The 16,468-nt window shown below is 48.3% G+C and overlaps 1 protein-coding gene and 1 non-coding gene across 5 annotated transcripts in view; one reads left to right on the top strand and one right to left on the bottom strand.

Annotated features, from left to right (window-relative positions):
• Positions 1–1,055: 1,055 nt before the first annotated feature.
• EEF2K (eukaryotic elongation factor 2 kinase) overlaps positions 1,056–16,468 on the top strand; it is an 81,406-nt gene continuing 65,993 nt past the window's right edge. For 3 of the 4 annotated variants that reach the window (XM_053556682.1, XM_053556679.1, XM_053556680.1), the window contains exon 1: positions 1,057–1,712. The gene's annotated coding sequence lies outside the window, so the exon portion shown is untranslated. Of the gene's footprint in view, positions 1,713–16,468 lie in introns of all 4 variants that reach the window. The other variant, XM_053556681.1, reaches the window with a different exon arrangement.
• On the bottom strand, positions 9,608–9,740 carry LOC128563063 (small nucleolar RNA SNORA84). The gene has a single exon (XR_008373724.1). It is a non-coding gene; the product is annotated as a small nucleolar RNA SNORA84 (small nucleolar RNA).

Here is a 16,468-nt window from a genome sequence, read left to right as displayed (position 1 = left end):
TGTCCTTTTTTGGCTGGGTCACCTTGGTCAAGCTATTTTTTTTTTTTTTTGTGGTTTTGGGACGGGGCTTGAACCCGCCACCTCTGGCATATAGGACCGGCGCCCTACTCCTTGAACCACAGGTGCTGCCCTTTGGTCAAGCTATTATCTCAGTTTTATGATCTGTAAAACAGGACTAATGTTACCTACTTACCTCATAGAGTTGGTGTGAAGAAGGAATAACATAAATCTTTCAATAAATGTCACTGTCACCATTTTCATATCTAAAATGGAATTTTGTGAAATTTCTAAACTTTCATTAGAATGGCCAGGTGTTGTGGCGGGGGCCTGTAGTCCCAGCTACCCGGAGGCTGAGGCAAGAGAATCTCCTGAGCCCAGGAGTTGGAGGTTGCTGTGAGCTATGATGTCACAGTACTCTACCCAGGGTGATAAAGTGAGACTCTGTCTCAAAATAAAATAAAATTTCATTAGAAATGTATCTGAAAGGGTATAATAGCAAACTGTATGCAGTAGTTAGTTTTATTTCCTTTTCTTCTTTATACCTTTCCATATTAACCAATTTCTCCACTCATTCCACAGGTATGTATTAAACACCTACTATGTGCCAGGCCCTGTGTCAGGAATAGTTAAGAATAAAGCGATGTACAAAACAGGTAAGGTTAGCCAGGTTGTGGCTGGCACCTGTAGTCCCAGCTACCTGGGAGGGCTGAGACAAGAGAATCGCTTGAGCCCAAGGGTTTGAGGTTTCTGTGTGCTGCGACGCCACAGCACTCTACCCAGGGCGACACAGTGAGACTCTGTCTCAAAACAACAACAACAAAATAAATAAAAGGGTAAGGAATGATGAGGGGGATGTTAACATAAAAAAATTCACAAGTAATTGTAATTGTCATAAGTGCCTCCGTTTTTGGAAAGTAGTAATTGGGAAACACCAAAGCATTTGCAACAAAAATGTTTTAAGATTATTTATAGAGATTTATACAAACAAGCGATGGGATCAAATTACTAGTGATTTTGGAAAGGACAGGAGCTATATGAGTGGCTGAGAAAGGATGGGGGAAGCGCTGAGGTAGGGAGAGGACTGGCGGTCCTTTCCGGAATGGCCCTTTCGTGGCTGGGTGTTAGGCCCACCCTAAGCACTGTGTGTTCAGAAGGCCCAGGGGCCGCAGCTTAGCGCCAGTCATTGTTCCCGGGGCTCAGAGCCAGCTCCAGAGCCGGGAACTCGGAGCGACAGTTGCCGGAGAGGTGGCGGCGGAAAGGGTGGGGGAAAGCGGCCACGTGAGCGCCACGCCGTGCGCCAGCCCGCAGCTGCTCCGCCCTAGTCGGCTGCAGCTGCCCAGCCCAGCCCCAGCCTCGGTTACAGCCTCAGCTCGGCTCCTGCCCTGATCCAACGCTCACTGGCCCGGTACTGCAGCTGCCTCTGCCCGGCTCGCTGTAGTCTGCACTCGCGTTCCTGGCAAGCCCCCACTCAGCGTTTCAAGGTCGTCCCAGCTGCTCCGAGCGCCCCTGGTGCCCTGGGAACGATCTATCCACTCCGTGCGGCTCCCGCTGCGTTTCCGGAGCGCCGGCCTGTGCGCCCGCTCGCTGCTCCCCGGTACTGTCGGGGGGCCCGCCCGCCTGCACCCTGGAGCGCCGGACCGCGAGCCTCTGCCAAATCCTCTGGATTCTCGCTGCTGTGGGCAGCGGCTGCAGCGCCTGTCCGCCCGAGGGAGGTAGGTGTGGCTGGCGCGCTTCGGGAGGGGGCCCGGATCCGGCGCTGCAGGCCTGCCTGCCCGGGTGCCTGGGGCGCAGTGGGTCTGGGTTGGGAAGTGGGGCCCGAGGTGGAAAGGAAGAAGGGTGGGGGGAAGGGGAGCGCTTCTTTGGCTGTTAACTCTCCGGGGCTCAGTGTTTGCTTCTGTAAAATGGGGGAACCGTGCAGATTAATGGCGATGTAGATGGGGAAAACTACTGGTAAACGATGGGCTGCGTTCTGGCTGTGAGAGACGGTTCTGGGGGCTTCTCCGGGGGCCCGCAGAAGGTGGGCGCACTCCTGCCTTCCTGTCTTCTATAGGTCCCTAGGCCGCATTCGGTCCCCTGAATGAGAGGTCTGGGTCAGCCCGAAGTCCCGGAGCCTCGGGTACTGTGTAGACGAACTCTTGCAGCATTGCTGGCTGCAAGAGTTAGGTTGTTGGCACGCTCCACTGACGTGTGAGCCAAGGGGACTGGCATTAACTGGGAAGCAGCGCAGGGGCGGGGCCCTCCTGGCGAAGATCAGCCTGCGCCCCACAGGCAGTATTTCCGAACCACCCAGCAGCGCCCGCGCCTCGAGTGGGACCGATGGACTTCCTGGGAGTATGGGGGACGCCCCTGGGAGTCCAACCTCCCAGTCTTTGGGGGTTGCCTCGGAGCAACTCAGCCAGGCAAGCAGGATCAAATACCTATGGGCAGGAAAAAGCGGTGCTGGAGTACCGAGTTCAAATTCTGGCTTAGTTTCAGGCAGTATGACCTTGAACAAGTTTCTTAACCTCTCTGGCCCTCAGTTTCCTCATCAGTAAAATGGGTACAATATTAGCATTGACCTCTTAATGTTTTTGGAAGGATTAGATTAGTAAATATGTCAGGTTCTTAGAACAGTATCTGGCCCATAGTGAGTGTGGTACTAGGAAGCATCTGATGGCAAAGAGCCCTGGACAGGCTTCTGGGAATTAAATAACATAATCTAACCCCTTGATTTTACAGAGGAGGAAACCGAGGTTCCCAGAAGCTCCCTGAGTGGGAGCCAGTCACATAAACAGACCCTAATAAGCAAAGTGAACTAAGAGCGGGAATATAGAGCAAGCTGATATTAATAATGCCCATAACATGTGTGGTGGGGAGGAGGGTTATCGAAGAAGGCTTCCTGCAGGAGCTCATGTTTGAGCTGAGCTAGAAAAGATGCCAGTGGAAGGAGGTGGGGTTTAGAGGAGGTGTGTGCGGGTGTCTTCCTTCTCTGTGTGGCCTCTACAGCTCCTGACATTCTTTCCTTCAGTTATTCAAAAGGTACAGTAGGCTGGGCGCCTGTGGCTCCATCGGCTAAGGTGCCAGCCACGTACACCTGAACTAGCAGGTTCTAATCCAGCCCGGGCCACCAAACAACAATGACAGCTGCAACCAAAAAATAACCGGGCGTTGTGGCGGGCACCTGTAGTCCCAGCTACTTGGGAAGTGGAGGCAGGAGAATCTCTTGAGCCCAGGAGTTTAAGGTTGCTGTGAGCTGTGATGCTATGGCACTCTACCCAGGGCAACAGCTTGAGGCTCTGTCCCAAACAAACAAACAAACAAACAAACAAAAAAAAGGTACAGTAAAGCCTCTTGATTACATGAATTCCAGTGTGACATGGTTGGAGTTGGCATCCATCCTTCTCTCAGGCCCCTTCTCAAAGTAGCAGGGGTGAGCTGCTTACCTTTTGCACGAGATGATGGAGGCACAAGCCAGGGCCTGATAATCACTTGGGATGGTCTCAGTTTACATATGATCACTGGTGTATATTCTAAGATTTATGATGTTTTTCTCATGTGATTTTTTGGACAGAACAGTGCTTTTTGACTGATTAAGGATATATCACTGATTTGATTTTAAAGCATTTTAATGTGTTACATGGCAGAGGCAGCTATGGATCGCCAACATCATGTTCTCTTCTTCCCAGGGTGTTCCTTGGATGAATTTTCCCAGGCTCTCAAACCATTTGGTGGGGTCACATGACTGAATTTTGGCCAATGGGATGTGAGCAGAGATGACTTGTGCCCCTCTCAAACCTAGACCCTAAAAACCTCCCACTGTTTCCTAATTTACTGGACAAGTAGAGAAGACAAGCTGGAAGGAGTCTGACTTCCTGAATGACTGTGACACAGACCCCCTCCTTTATTCCTCCTCTGGTGGTCCTTGGCTGTTTGTTGAAAGGAATGGGGTTCCAGGCGGCGCCTGTGGCTCAGTAGGTTGGGTGGCGCCCCCATATACCAAGGGTGGCGGGTTCAAACCCAGGCCCGGCCAAACTGCAACAAAAAAATAGCCGGGCGTTATGGCGGGCGCCTGTAGTCCCAGCTACTCAGGAGGCTGAGGCAGGAGAATCGCCTAAGCCCAGGAGTTGGAGGTTGCTGTGAGCTGTGTGATGCCACGGCACTCTACTTTGGGTGATAAAGTGAGACTCTGTCTCCGCAAAAAAAAAAAAAAAAAGAAAGGAATGGGGTTCCAATATGCTCTATGAATGGTTTGTGGGTTTGACTTGTTGGGTGTGCCTTTCCATTGGGGTGATCTGGCCAGGCTGTCCCACTAGGGAAAGGTGCCTCTACGCTTCTTGTCTTGCACTTGTGAAATTCCCCAAGGAACTCTTACCTGGTCTTTGGCAGTGTTGGCATCTGGTTGCCAGGACTCCAACAGCTGTGTAGAAAAAGCTGGGGTAAACAGTGAAAACTTGGATATGTTCAAGTGCATTCTCTAAGATTTTCTATTTCTGTTCCAATTCTTCCACTTGAAGCAGAAAAATTGAATGATCAGGAATATAGTCAAAGTGACAGCATTTAGCTGAAATGATTAAAAATTCAAAGTTTTTGTGTTGAGGGAGACTGGTTCTGTTAACCAAGAAGCTGCAGACTGTTAGCCTGGTGAACTGAGAGTACTCCTAGAAGAAAGTGGTTAGTGTGACAACTAATGTCTACACCTGGGATGAAAGTGGCTTGGGACTTAAAGTACTGTTGGATCAAATTCTTACAGCCAGGGCTGATGAGCACAGCAACAAGGCTTCAAATAAAGGAAGGAGTGAATCATCAATATGCAGATGATAAATCAGAAGATGACGGTTCCTAACTCTCCAAGTCCTAGGGCTGTGGAAATCCCAGAGAAGCATTTGCAAATGGCTAGAGAGTCAGAGGGCGGATGATGTTCCATTCTCCATCTGTGACACTGTCTAGACCTTACCAGGACTAGCAAGTCACAGGAGTGCCTGAAAAACAGGTGGCTGAACTGCAGAGAATTTCTCATTGGTTCTCAAGCTTCAGGGCATATCACCATCTCCTGGAGTGTTTGTTTAAACTGGGTTGCTGGGCCCACTTCCAGAGTTTAATTTAGCAGGTGTGGGGTGCGGCTTGACAATTTGCAGTTCCAAAAAGTTTCCAGGTGAGGCTGCTTTGCAGCCTGCGACCAGAATTTTAGGAAAACTGGTTAAAGAAGCCATAAATGCACTGAAAGCCCTGGGTTCAGCCTGCGTCATCTTTCAACTCAAATTCTCCACTTTCTAGCCATGTGATTTGGGGTAAGTTATTTAACCTCTTTGTTCCTCAGTTTTCCCATCTGTAGAATGAAATTAATGGTGCCTACCTCCACGGGTTCAAGAGAGGCTTCCTGGAGGAAGTGACATGTTTTTGCTATTTCTTTCTTTCTTTTTTTTTTTTTGAGACAGAATCTCACTCTTTTACCCTGGATAGAGTGCTGTGGCATCATAGGTCACAGCAACCTCAAACTCTTCAGTTCAAGTGATTTCTTTGCTTCAGCCTCCTGAATAGCTAGGACTATAGGCACCTGCCAAAATGCCTGGCTAGATTTTTTATTTTTAGTAGAGATGGGGTCTCACTTCTGCACAGCCTAGTATTAAACTCCTGAGCTTAAGCAATCCACCTGCCTCAGACTCCCAATATTTTTTCTTTTAAAAAATTTTTGTTGTTGTTTTGTTTTGTTTTTAGAAACAGAGTTTCACTTTATCGCCCTTGGTAGAGTGCTGTGGCATCACAGCTAACAGCAACATCCAACTCCTGGGCTTATGTGATTCTCTTGCCTCAGCCTCCTGAGTAGCTGGAACTACAGGCACCCGCCAGAATGCCCAGCTATTTTTTTTATTGCAGTTTGGCCTGGGCCGGGTTCGAACCCGCACCCTTGGTATATGGGGCCAGCACCCTACCCACTGAACCACAGGCACCACCCTATTTTTCTTTGTTTAAAGATAGGGTCCTGGCTGAGCGCCTGTAACTCACTGGTTAGGGTGCTGGCCACATGCTCTAGGGCTGGTGGGTTCAAAGCCAGCCTGGGCCTGCTAAACAACAACAGCAAAAAAAAATAGCTAGGTGTTGTGGCAGGTGCCACTAGTCCCAGCTACTTGGGAGGCTAAGGCAAGAGAATCGCTTGAGCCCAAGAGTTTGAGGTTGCTGTGAGCTATCACACTATGGTACTCTACAGAGGACAACAAAGTAAGACTCTGTCTCAATTAAAAAAAAAAAAATAGAGTCCTGCTACCTTGCCCAGCCTGATCTCAAACTCTCAAACTTCTGGGCGCAAGTGATCCTCCTGCCTCAGGCTCCTGAGCAGTTGGAATTATAGGAGCACACCACTGTGACCTGCTAAGGTGATATCTAAGCTGAGACCTAAGGAATAAGCAGATGTATTGGCCAGGGAATGAGTAGGGAGGGCAGGCTGGGGCATGTGCCAGATAGAAGGCATGACCTGTTCCTTGGGTTCTCTGGGGAGCTCAGAGGAGTTACATAGCAAGTCCTTTGTAAGTGATACCTACAAGCTATCAGTTTATTTGGGCAGAGGAGTAGAATGGAGGCCCACAAGGGTGTAGAAAATAGGCTGCTGGGATGGGCCTAGAAGTGGTGTAAGTTGTTTCTGACCACATTTCATTGGCCCAAATATAGTCATAGGGCCCTGCCTAGATGCAGGAGATGCTGGGAAATGTAGTTCCAGCCAGGCAGGTGAGCATGAATTCCTGGTGGAAAGCCAACTGTCTATGGTACAGTGGCTTTTTCTGGCCCCTCACCATATCTCTCATCTCTTTTCCACCTAACTCAGCTCTACTCCATGCCACTCTATTGGATGCCTGAATTTTACAGGTACATAAGTTGAGGCACAGAGAGGTTAAGTAATTTACCCAATATTGCTCAGCTGGTAGTGCCAGGGCAAAAGTTTTGTTTGCCAGATTCTGCTCTTGGTGCTTTTCAGGTCTTCCATGATCCAGGCTTTCCCACTCAGGGTCTTAGTCATGTCATCAGGCTAACTAACCTCTCGTAATTACTACACAGTCATCCTTCTGCTCCTCTATGTCCGAAGTGCCCATTATATCAGCAGGATAGTGCCAGCTTTTCCCCAGTTACTCGTCCATTCATGCAACATGCACTTATGCATTTATGGTGTTTACCAGACATTGTGCTCTGGGCTGGGGAGCTGGAGAGAAATAAGACAGGATCTCTTTTGTTCAAGACGTTCACATGGTCTGGCCACTGAGAGGGTTCTGTAAACACAGAGCTTATGCGAGAAGTGAGACATGCTGTATCTTTGGTCGGACCTGCCAGGAGTACAGAGTGTACTAGGGACATAAGAAGGGTGCCCAGCAGATGACTAAACACTAAAATTCAAGCTCTTTTGTGCATTTTGCTAATCGAAGGTGCAACTACAATATTTTTTGCTTCATATTCTAAAATGCATTTTTCTAAAACAATAAAATAGTGCTTGCACAATGACAGTCTTATTTGAACAGGCATGCTGTACTGCAGTGATATTTTTATGTGCCATTAACAGAGCGAATGTTGACTTATCAGTTTGATCTCTGTGGCAGGTTGCTGTTCTCATCAGTAAGTAAGCTAATTCCCCAGTCTCTTTATGGTATTCATGGAGATTTGTTTTTAAAGGGATGGGGGGAGAAGTTTGGGGAGGGCTCCTTGAGATCCCACCAGAATCATTCTAGAGCTGGGTTTCTCAGCCCCAACACTGTTGACAGTTTGGTCAAATAATTCTTCATTGTAGGAGGCCTTCCTGTGCCTTATACGATGTTTGGCATTGTGCCTGTGCTCTACCCACTAGTTACTAGTTACACCCTCAGAGTTGTAACAACCAAATGTCTCCAGACATTGCCAAGTGTCAACTCGGGGGAGCATATCAACCCAGGTTGAAAGGCATTGTTCAAGCCTGTATTTATTTCCTATTGCTGCTCTAACAAATTATCATAATTACATTGTGGCTTAAAACAGCAAATTTTATTACCATACAATTCCTGGGAGTCAGAAGTTTCTTTCTTTCTTATTTATTTATTTTGAGACTCATGTCCCCCTCGGTAGAGTGCTGTGGCATCACAGCTGTGGCATCACAGCTCACAGCAATCTCAAACTCTTGTCATTGTTGTTTAGCTGGCCCTGGCTGGGTTTGAACCTGCCAGCCTCAGTGTATGTGGCCAGCACCATAACCATTGTGCTATGGGTACCAAGCCTCTTTCTTTCTTTATTATTTTTTTTCCTTTTTGAGACAGAGTCTTGCCTTGTCACCCTGGCTAGAGTGTAGTAGCATCATCATAGCTCATTGCAAACTCTAACTCCTGGGCTCAAGCAACGTTGCTGCCTCAGCCTCCCGAGTGAGTGGCTGGGACTACAGGTACCTGCCACCACACCCAGTTAATTTTCTGTATTTTTAGTAGAGATGATGTCTCCCTCTTGCTGAGGCTGATCTTGAACTCCTGGCTTCAAGCAATCCTCCCGCTTTGGCCTCTTAGAGTATTTGGATTGGAGGTGTGAGCCACCGGGCCAGGCCCAGAAGTTCTAAAATCAAGATATCTGCAGGCTTGTGCTTCTTTGGGAGGCCCCAGGGGAAAATCTACTTCCTTGCCTTTTCCAGCTTCTAGAGGCCAACTGTGTTCCTGGGCTCAATACTCTTTCCTCAATGTTCAAAACTAGAAGCAGCTTCACATCTTCAAGTCTTTCTCTTTGTCTAAGTTCACATCTCTTCCTCTAACTCTGATCCTCCTGTCTCCTCCTTATAAGGACCCTGTGATTATACTGGGCTCACAGGATAATCCAGCTCTGTCTCTCTGTCTCAAGATCCTTAACGTAATCACATCTATGAAGTCCCTTTTGTCATGTAAGTTAACATATTCATAGGGCGGCGCCTGTGGCTCAAGGAGTAGGGTGCTGGCCCCATATGCTGGAGGTTGGCGGGTTCAAACCCAGCCCTGGCCAAAAACTGCAACAAAAAGAAAAAAAAGTTAACATATTCATAGATTCCAGGAATTAGGATATAGACATCATTTAAAAAATTTTTTTTAAAACAGCATCTCTGCTGGGCATGGTGGCTCATGCCTATAATTGTAGCACTCTGGGAAGCCAAAGTGGTTGGATCCCCTGAGCTCCAGAGTTCAAGACCAGCCTGAGCACGACCTAGACACCATCTCCACTACAAGTACAAAAAATTAGCTGGCGTGGCAGGCACCTGTAGTCCTATCCTAGTTACTCAGGAGGCTGAGGCAGGAGGATTACGTGATCCCAGTTGTCTGAGGTTTCCGTGAGCTAGGCTGAGGTCGTAGCACTCTAGCCTGGGCAATAGAGTGACACTCTGTACTTTTTCAGGGGCGGGGGACAGAATCTCACTATGTCACCCTTGGTAGAGTGCTGTGGTGTCACAGCTCACAGCAACTTCCAACTCTTGGGTTTAAGTGATTCTCTTGCCTCAGCCTCCTAAGTAGTTGGGACTACAGGCGGCCGCCACAACGCCCGGCTATTTTTGTTGTTGTTGTTTTAGCTGCCCCGGGCCGGCACCCTACCCACTGAGCCACAGGCACCGCCCCCCAGACACTCTGTGTTTTATTAATATTATTATTAATTAATTTATTTATTTTTTCCATGTGCCAGTGATTGGGCTGTGGAGGCTGCTGAGGAGAAACAGCCCCCATGCATAAATCACAGGATTGCTATGGCCCATTGTATCTACTGGATAGCTGTGCCTGCACAACAGCATCCAGCAACCACAGGGCCCAGACACTCTGTATTATTTTATTTTATTTTATTTTTTCGTAGAGACAGAGTTTCACTTTATGGCCCTTGGTAGAGTGCCGTGGCCTCACACAGCTCACAGCAACCTCCAACTCCTGGGCTTAAGCGATTCTCTTGCCTCAGCCTCCCGAGTAGCTGGGACTACGGGCGCCCGCCACAACGCCCGGCTATTTTTTGGTTGCAGTTCAGCTGGGCCGGATTTGAACCCGCCACTCTCGGTATATGGGGCCGGCGCCTTACCGACTGAGCCACAGGCGCTGCCCGACACTCTGTATTATTAAAGAAAAAAGACAGGGTCTTGCTCCGTCACCTGTGCTAGAGCAGCTATGGCATGATCATAGCTCATTGCAAACTCCTGGGCTCAAGTGATCCTTCTGTTCTCACCTCCCAAGTAGCTGAGACTATAAGTGTACACCCACACCCAGCTAATTTTTCTGTATAGTATATATACATCTATACACACACACGCATTATATATATACATATACAGATTGGCCTCTGGGTATAAGGAAGTGTTGCAGTTCAGCCGGGGTCGGGTTTGAACCTGCCACCCTCGGTGTATATGGGGCTCGTGCCTTACCAACTGAGCCACAGGCGCCGCCCTATAAGGAAGTGTTTATGTAGGGTTGGGGAGGAGGGAAGTGACTTAGGGGATGGAGGAGTAGGGTATGGTCAGGGCATAATTAGCAGCTAGTGCTTTTGAGCACCAGTTCTATGCCAGGTGCCATCTACCTGATCTCACTGAATCCTCAAAACCATCCCTGAGGAAGGTAGTTTTAGCTGCCCCCAGTTTTATAAAGGAGGAAACTACCCAGGGAAAGCTTTCTGAAGGAGGTCAGAATGTGAGCTGGATCTCAAGGAGAACCAAGGGATTTTCCAGCAAGTAGGAAAGGCATCCCAGGCAGAGAGACCCCTGGGCGCAGAGAGGTGAGGAGAACTTGGACTTACAGAGTGACTGATTCCTTGGGCATGGAAAGTTGGGGGAGGGTGAGATGGCAGGGATGGACGTCAATAAATCAGACCTTTCATTCTGACATGAAGTGTTCTTTTTCTCTCAATAGTCTAAATAAATGTTTATTCATGAGCACTTACTGCATGCTGGGAGTACAGACATTTTTACTAAGACACTGATGTGAGCTCATAGCTTGATGCTTGACTTTGTCACTTCTTTTTTTTTTTGTGATTTTTGGCCGGGGCTGGGTTTGAACCCGCCACCTCCGGCATATGGGACCGGCACCCTACTCCTTGAGCCACAGGTGCCACCCGACTTTGTCACTTCTAATGCTGCATCCCTGGTAAATAAAACGCAGAACCGAAAGGTCATTAGTAACACTGAGCTTGTGCTTAGCGGAGGCAGTCACTAAATGGGATGCAGGCTTGAGGAAGTCAAGCCCACCCCACAGAGTCTACTGTTCAGGGAAGGGTCCCATGTCCAAATGACAGAGCTGGGATTCAAACCTTTCCTATATACTGGGCTTTGGTTTTTGTTTCTTGTTTGAAGGAAAGTGAAGACTCAAGCTGGGGATATCCCAGGAAGAAGCCAGATGCAGCCCAGAGCAGCCCAGAAAGCTCACTTTCCCCACCTAGGGTGGCCTTTTTGAAGGTAGGCAGTCACTTCTCCTGGGCCCAGCAGCTCCTGTTACTGTCAAGTGAAAGAGTCCATGGCAGGTGGTTAGTGTGGCAGGTGGCATGCCGTAAGCCTTTCACATGTGTTATTTGTCTTATTTCAGTAAAAGTTATGCCTATTTAAGGTCCATAAGAGCAAATCTCTCTTGTTCTCTTGTTTTCTTTCTTTTTTCTTTTTTTAGACAGAGTCTCACTATGTCGCCCTTGGTAGAGTGCTGTGGTGTCACAGCTCACAGCAACCTCAGACTCTTGGGCTTAAGTGATTCTCTTGCCTCAGCCTCCCAAGTAGCTGGGACTACAGGCGGCCGCCACAACGTCCGGCTATAAAGTTATCTTGTTTTCTTATCACAAAGCTGTATCGTCCCTTTCTGTCATGGTGAGATGAATTCACATTGAACTGTGAGAAACACTTAGCTTTTTCTAGTTGGTGGAATAAGACAGAATTCTTGGCATGGTGTCTAAAGGAACCAGGAGAAGACCTATCAGTGTGGGGTGGGGAAGGGAAGTGATAAGGGGAAGCAAAGTTAAAGTCTCATTTATCACACCTGGAAATCAGAAGCTAGACCCAAAGAAATAGTAGAGAAAACATGTTATTCAGAAATAGGGAGATATCTACCAGAGATAACCCTGAGGAGAGTTCGAAGTAATTGCCTCTAGGGCTCAGAAGTAGGTAGGGTTGCCCTTATACGCTTGCAAAGGTTGTTCACTAGAGCTGAGCAGTACCCAAACTTTGTGGTCACATATGGTGGCTCTAGTAAGAAAGGGCTGCTATTTTTAGCCATGTGCTAAAAATATTTGAAATATTTTTTAAATAATAGAAGTATTTTAAATATATATATAAAATAATAGACAGTGGTTCAAGTCCTGACTGGGTTTCAGATTTGTTATATTGCAGGTGTCAGAAAACCTATCTGTAACCAGCTAAATGATCTTTCCTATTCCCCCAAAGGGTAGAGTTGATTGTGTTGTATAATTTAGAAGTCCAAGGAGGGCTGAGTAGTTTGGTTTTAGGTAGGTTTGGATACTGGGTCCCAAACGATGTCATCACAGTTCGTTTTTCTCTTTATCTCTGGTTCTGCTTTCCACTAAACATCAGCTTTGTTCTGTGGTGGCCTCATCTCTGGTCTTAGATTCATATCTAGCAGGAAAAGGACATAGGACTTCTTCCAGCTGCACAAGCAAAAGCTTCAGACTTGTCTGCTGTGGGCTCCAGTGGCTGGGCTTCAGTCACAAGACCACCTCTGAGCCAATCACTGTGGCAGGGCGCCCCAATGCTGTGGTTAGTTTAGGCTTGGGTCACATGATACATCCCAGCCACGTGACCTGAGGGTGAGGGAGAGACAGATGCCCACACAGATGCAGGTCCGTAACAGGAGGTGGCTGATAAGTGACCCAAGTCCCTTGTGGTTGCAGTCGAGTATTTGCAGGTTCTGCCGTGCTAGGCATATGCTGGCTCGGGGTGGGCCACCTTGGTCCTTGAGGGCCAGGGCGAGCCCCGAGGAGAACCAGCAGCTACTGTGGTTTGACTGGCAGACCATGGCCTGGGCATTGCAAGCATAATTTCCTGCCACTTCCTCCTCCTGTGACAGCCACAGCAGCTGTTTATAGCAAGACTCAGTGAGGATAGTGGTTCCCCAGGTCAGAGCCTAAAATCGTTTGTTCCCTGAAGACCCCTGAGGGAGCTTGGCTGTAACCCCTAGCCAAACGTCCAGGTCCCTACCCTGGCTAAGACCTAAGCAAACCTCAACTCCGTTTATTTATGATAATAAAAATGATTGTTATATGCAAATTGTCCATAGGGTTGACCAAAAAATGATAGTTATAATGGTTGTTGAGTTAATGGGGTGGGCACAATTATGCGCCTACTTTATAAGTGAGAAAATTGAAGCTCAAGAAGTGAAATTGCAAAATTGCACAGCTTGTTAGTGAGAGAGCTGGGGCTTGAACTCTGGTGTTTCTGACTCAGATTTCAGCCAGCTGTCTTTCCATAGAAATAGGACCTGCAAGGGGAAGATGTGGATACCTGAGCAAGGGCAGAAGAAAGCTTCTACGCTCAGCAATCTTTTTTTTTTTTTCCTTTGAGACAGAGGCTCACTCTGTTGCCCCAGGCTAGAGTGCCATGGAGTCATAGCTCACAGCAACCTCAAACTCCTGGGCTGAAGCAATCCTTTTGCCCTAGCCTTAGAGTAGCTGGGATTACAGGCATGCACCATCATGCCTGGCTAGTTTTTTTTTTTTTAATACAGAGTCTTACCCTGTCACCCTGGATAGAGTGGTGTGTTGTCATAGCTCACAACAGCCTCAAACTCCTAGGCTCAATTGATCCTCTTGTCTCAGCCTCCTGAGTAGCCTGGACTACAGGTGCCCATCAAAAGGCTTGGATAGGGACGGCGCCTGTGGCTCAAAGGAGTAGGGTGCCAGCCCCATATGCCAGAGGTGGTGAGTTCGAACCCAGCCCTGGCCAAAAACTGCAGAAAAAAAAAAAAAAGGCTTGGATAGTTTTTCCATTTTTTTTTTTTTTTTGTAGAGACAGAGTCTCACTGTACCGCCCTCCGGTAGAGTGCCAGGGCGTCACACGGCTCACAGCAACCTCTAACTCTTGGGCTTACGCGATTCTCTTGCCTCAGCCTCCTGAGCAGCTGGGACTACAGGCGCCCACCACAACGCCAGGCTATTTTTTTTTGTTGTTGTTGCAGTTTGGCCGGGGCTGGGTTTGAACCCGCCACCCTCGGCATATGGGGCCAGCGCCCTACTCACTGAGCCACAGGCGCCGCCCTGGTTTTTCCATTTTTAGTAGAGATGGTCTCACTCTTGCTTAGGCTGGTCTCCGACTCCTGAGCTCAAGGGATCTACCTGCCTCAGCCTCCCAGAGTGCTAGAATTACAGGCATGAGCAGCTCTTCAGGCACCGGCCCAGCATCTCTAGAGAATCTTCATGTGTTGGGAACTGAGGTCCTGATGTTAGGCTCTCTGCTCATAGAAGCAGGCTCCTTTTGGGGGCTGATGAAGTCCAGGTTAGATGGAGATTCCTAGAAGACAGGGTCCCTTGGCTGCTGGTATGGAGCTGACTTAGGGGCTGAGGAGAGTTCTTGCTTCCCTGGGGGATCCACTTGCCCCTCTAACAGACGCCCAGTGCCCAGCCCTCATGTAGGAGCATCTTCCAATGTATGACTCTGGGTTGAGGCCACAGTTTTCTCAGGCTGACCTTGCCTGGGAATCACCTTGTCATACAGAATGGGATGTGTGTGTGTGTGAGAGAGAGAGAGAGACATTGCCATAGTATCAGCCTAGCTCACAGTAACCTCAGACTCCTGGGTTCAATCAATCCTCCTGCCTCAGCCACCCAGGTAGCTGGGACTACAGGCACCCACCACAACCCTAAGTTTTTATTTTCGGTAGAGGTAGATCTCACTCTTGCTCAATGTGAGAAGAGCTCCTGAGCTCAGGCAGTCCTCCCACCTTGGCCCCCAGAATACTATGATTATAGGCATGACCCTCAGCACCTGGCCTTTTTTGTTTGTTTTGTTTTGTTTTGTTTTTTTAGAGACAGAGTCTCACTTTGTCACCCTCAGTAGAGTGTCATGGCATCACAGCTCACAGCAACCTCTAACTCTTGGGCTTAGGTGATTCTCTTGCCTTGCCTCCAGAGTAGCGGGGACTACAGTCACCTGCCACAATGCCCAGCTATTTTTTTTTGTTGTTGCAGTTTGGCCGGGGCAGGTTCGAACCCGGCACTTTTGGTATACGGGGCTGGCACCGTACTCCCTGAGCCACAGGCGCTGCCCTGTTTTGTTTTTTTGAGATAGGGTCTTGCTCTCTCACCAAGGTTGGAATGCAGTGAGTGGTAGGATCATAGCTAACTATAACCTGGAACTCCTGGGCTTGAGTGATAACTCCTATCTCAGCCTCCTCATAGGACTACAGATATGCACTACCACACCCTGCAAATTTTTCTATTTTTTGAGATATGGGGTCTTGGTATGTTGCCCACACTGATCTCAAACCCCTGGCCTCAAATTCCTGCCGCAGCCTCCCAAAGTGCTAGGATTACAGGTGTGAGCCACCACGTTAAGCCTAGGATATGGCTTTTTATAATATGGGAGATAAGGGGTTAATAGACCTGATAAGATTAGCCAGTAGTAAGGATAAAATAAAATTACAATGGGCGGTGCCTGTGGCTCAAGGAGTAGGGCCCCGGTCCCATATGCGGAGGTGGCGGGTTCAAACCCAGCCCCCGCCAAAAAAAAATAAAATAAAATAAAATTACAATAGATTATACAAGTTCGTGGAGATTGTGAGTTCAGAACTGTTGCACTGTTCCATGATGTAAAAGAGCCATGCTCTACTTGTGTCACGGCTCTGCCGACAGCATAGTAGTCTGATGTAATTGCTTGAGCTCCAGCAATCACACCTGCATTCCAGCTAGCAGGAAGGAGGGAGAGCAGGCAGGCACGCTCCCATTCCTTTAAGAACCCTCCCCTTAAGTTGCACACACCCCTGAACCTCATCACATGGTCTCACCTAACTGCCAAGAAGTCTGGGACATGTAGACCTTATTCATGTGCTTAGCCAAAAACCAGTGGTTCTGTTATTAAAGAAGAAAGAGTGAACCGGTTTTGGGGAACAGTTAGTAGGCACTGCCACAGCTGCCTTAAGAGCAAATTTTTTTTTTTTTTTGGCCAGGGCTGGGTTTGAACCCGCAACCTCCGGCATATGGGGCTGGCACCCTACCCTTTGAGCCACAGGCACCGCCCCAAGAGCAAATTTTTGACAACTTAAAAGCCATATAAAACAGATTACAGTCTCTCGGTTCTGGAATGCATAACAAGTGCCTGCTGTTTATAAGGCACTGTGCCAGGAGGGTCACAGCTGCTTGTGTGCAGCTGCTTTGTTTCCCAGGGCTGAGGAGAGCTTCAGGTCTGTGGTGGGACGTGGCCAAGGGCTGTGGTTCTGATTCTAATTCCTCTGTGATCTAGCTGTGGAACCCCATTAAGGCCACATTCCCACTCAGCTTCCCCCACTATAAAATGGTGAAGTTGGTGAGACAAATTAATTTGGCAAGGTTCCTAACAGCAGAGCCAGGG

Source organism: Nycticebus coucang, chromosome 12, assembly GCF_027406575.1.
Source record: "Nycticebus coucang isolate mNycCou1 chromosome 12, mNycCou1.pri, whole genome shotgun sequence".
NCBI classification, from domain to species: Eukaryota; Metazoa; Chordata; class Mammalia; order Primates; family Lorisidae; genus Nycticebus; species Nycticebus coucang.
Note: the sequence above shows the minus strand (reverse complement) of the source record. Positions and strands in the feature narration are given on the sequence as shown.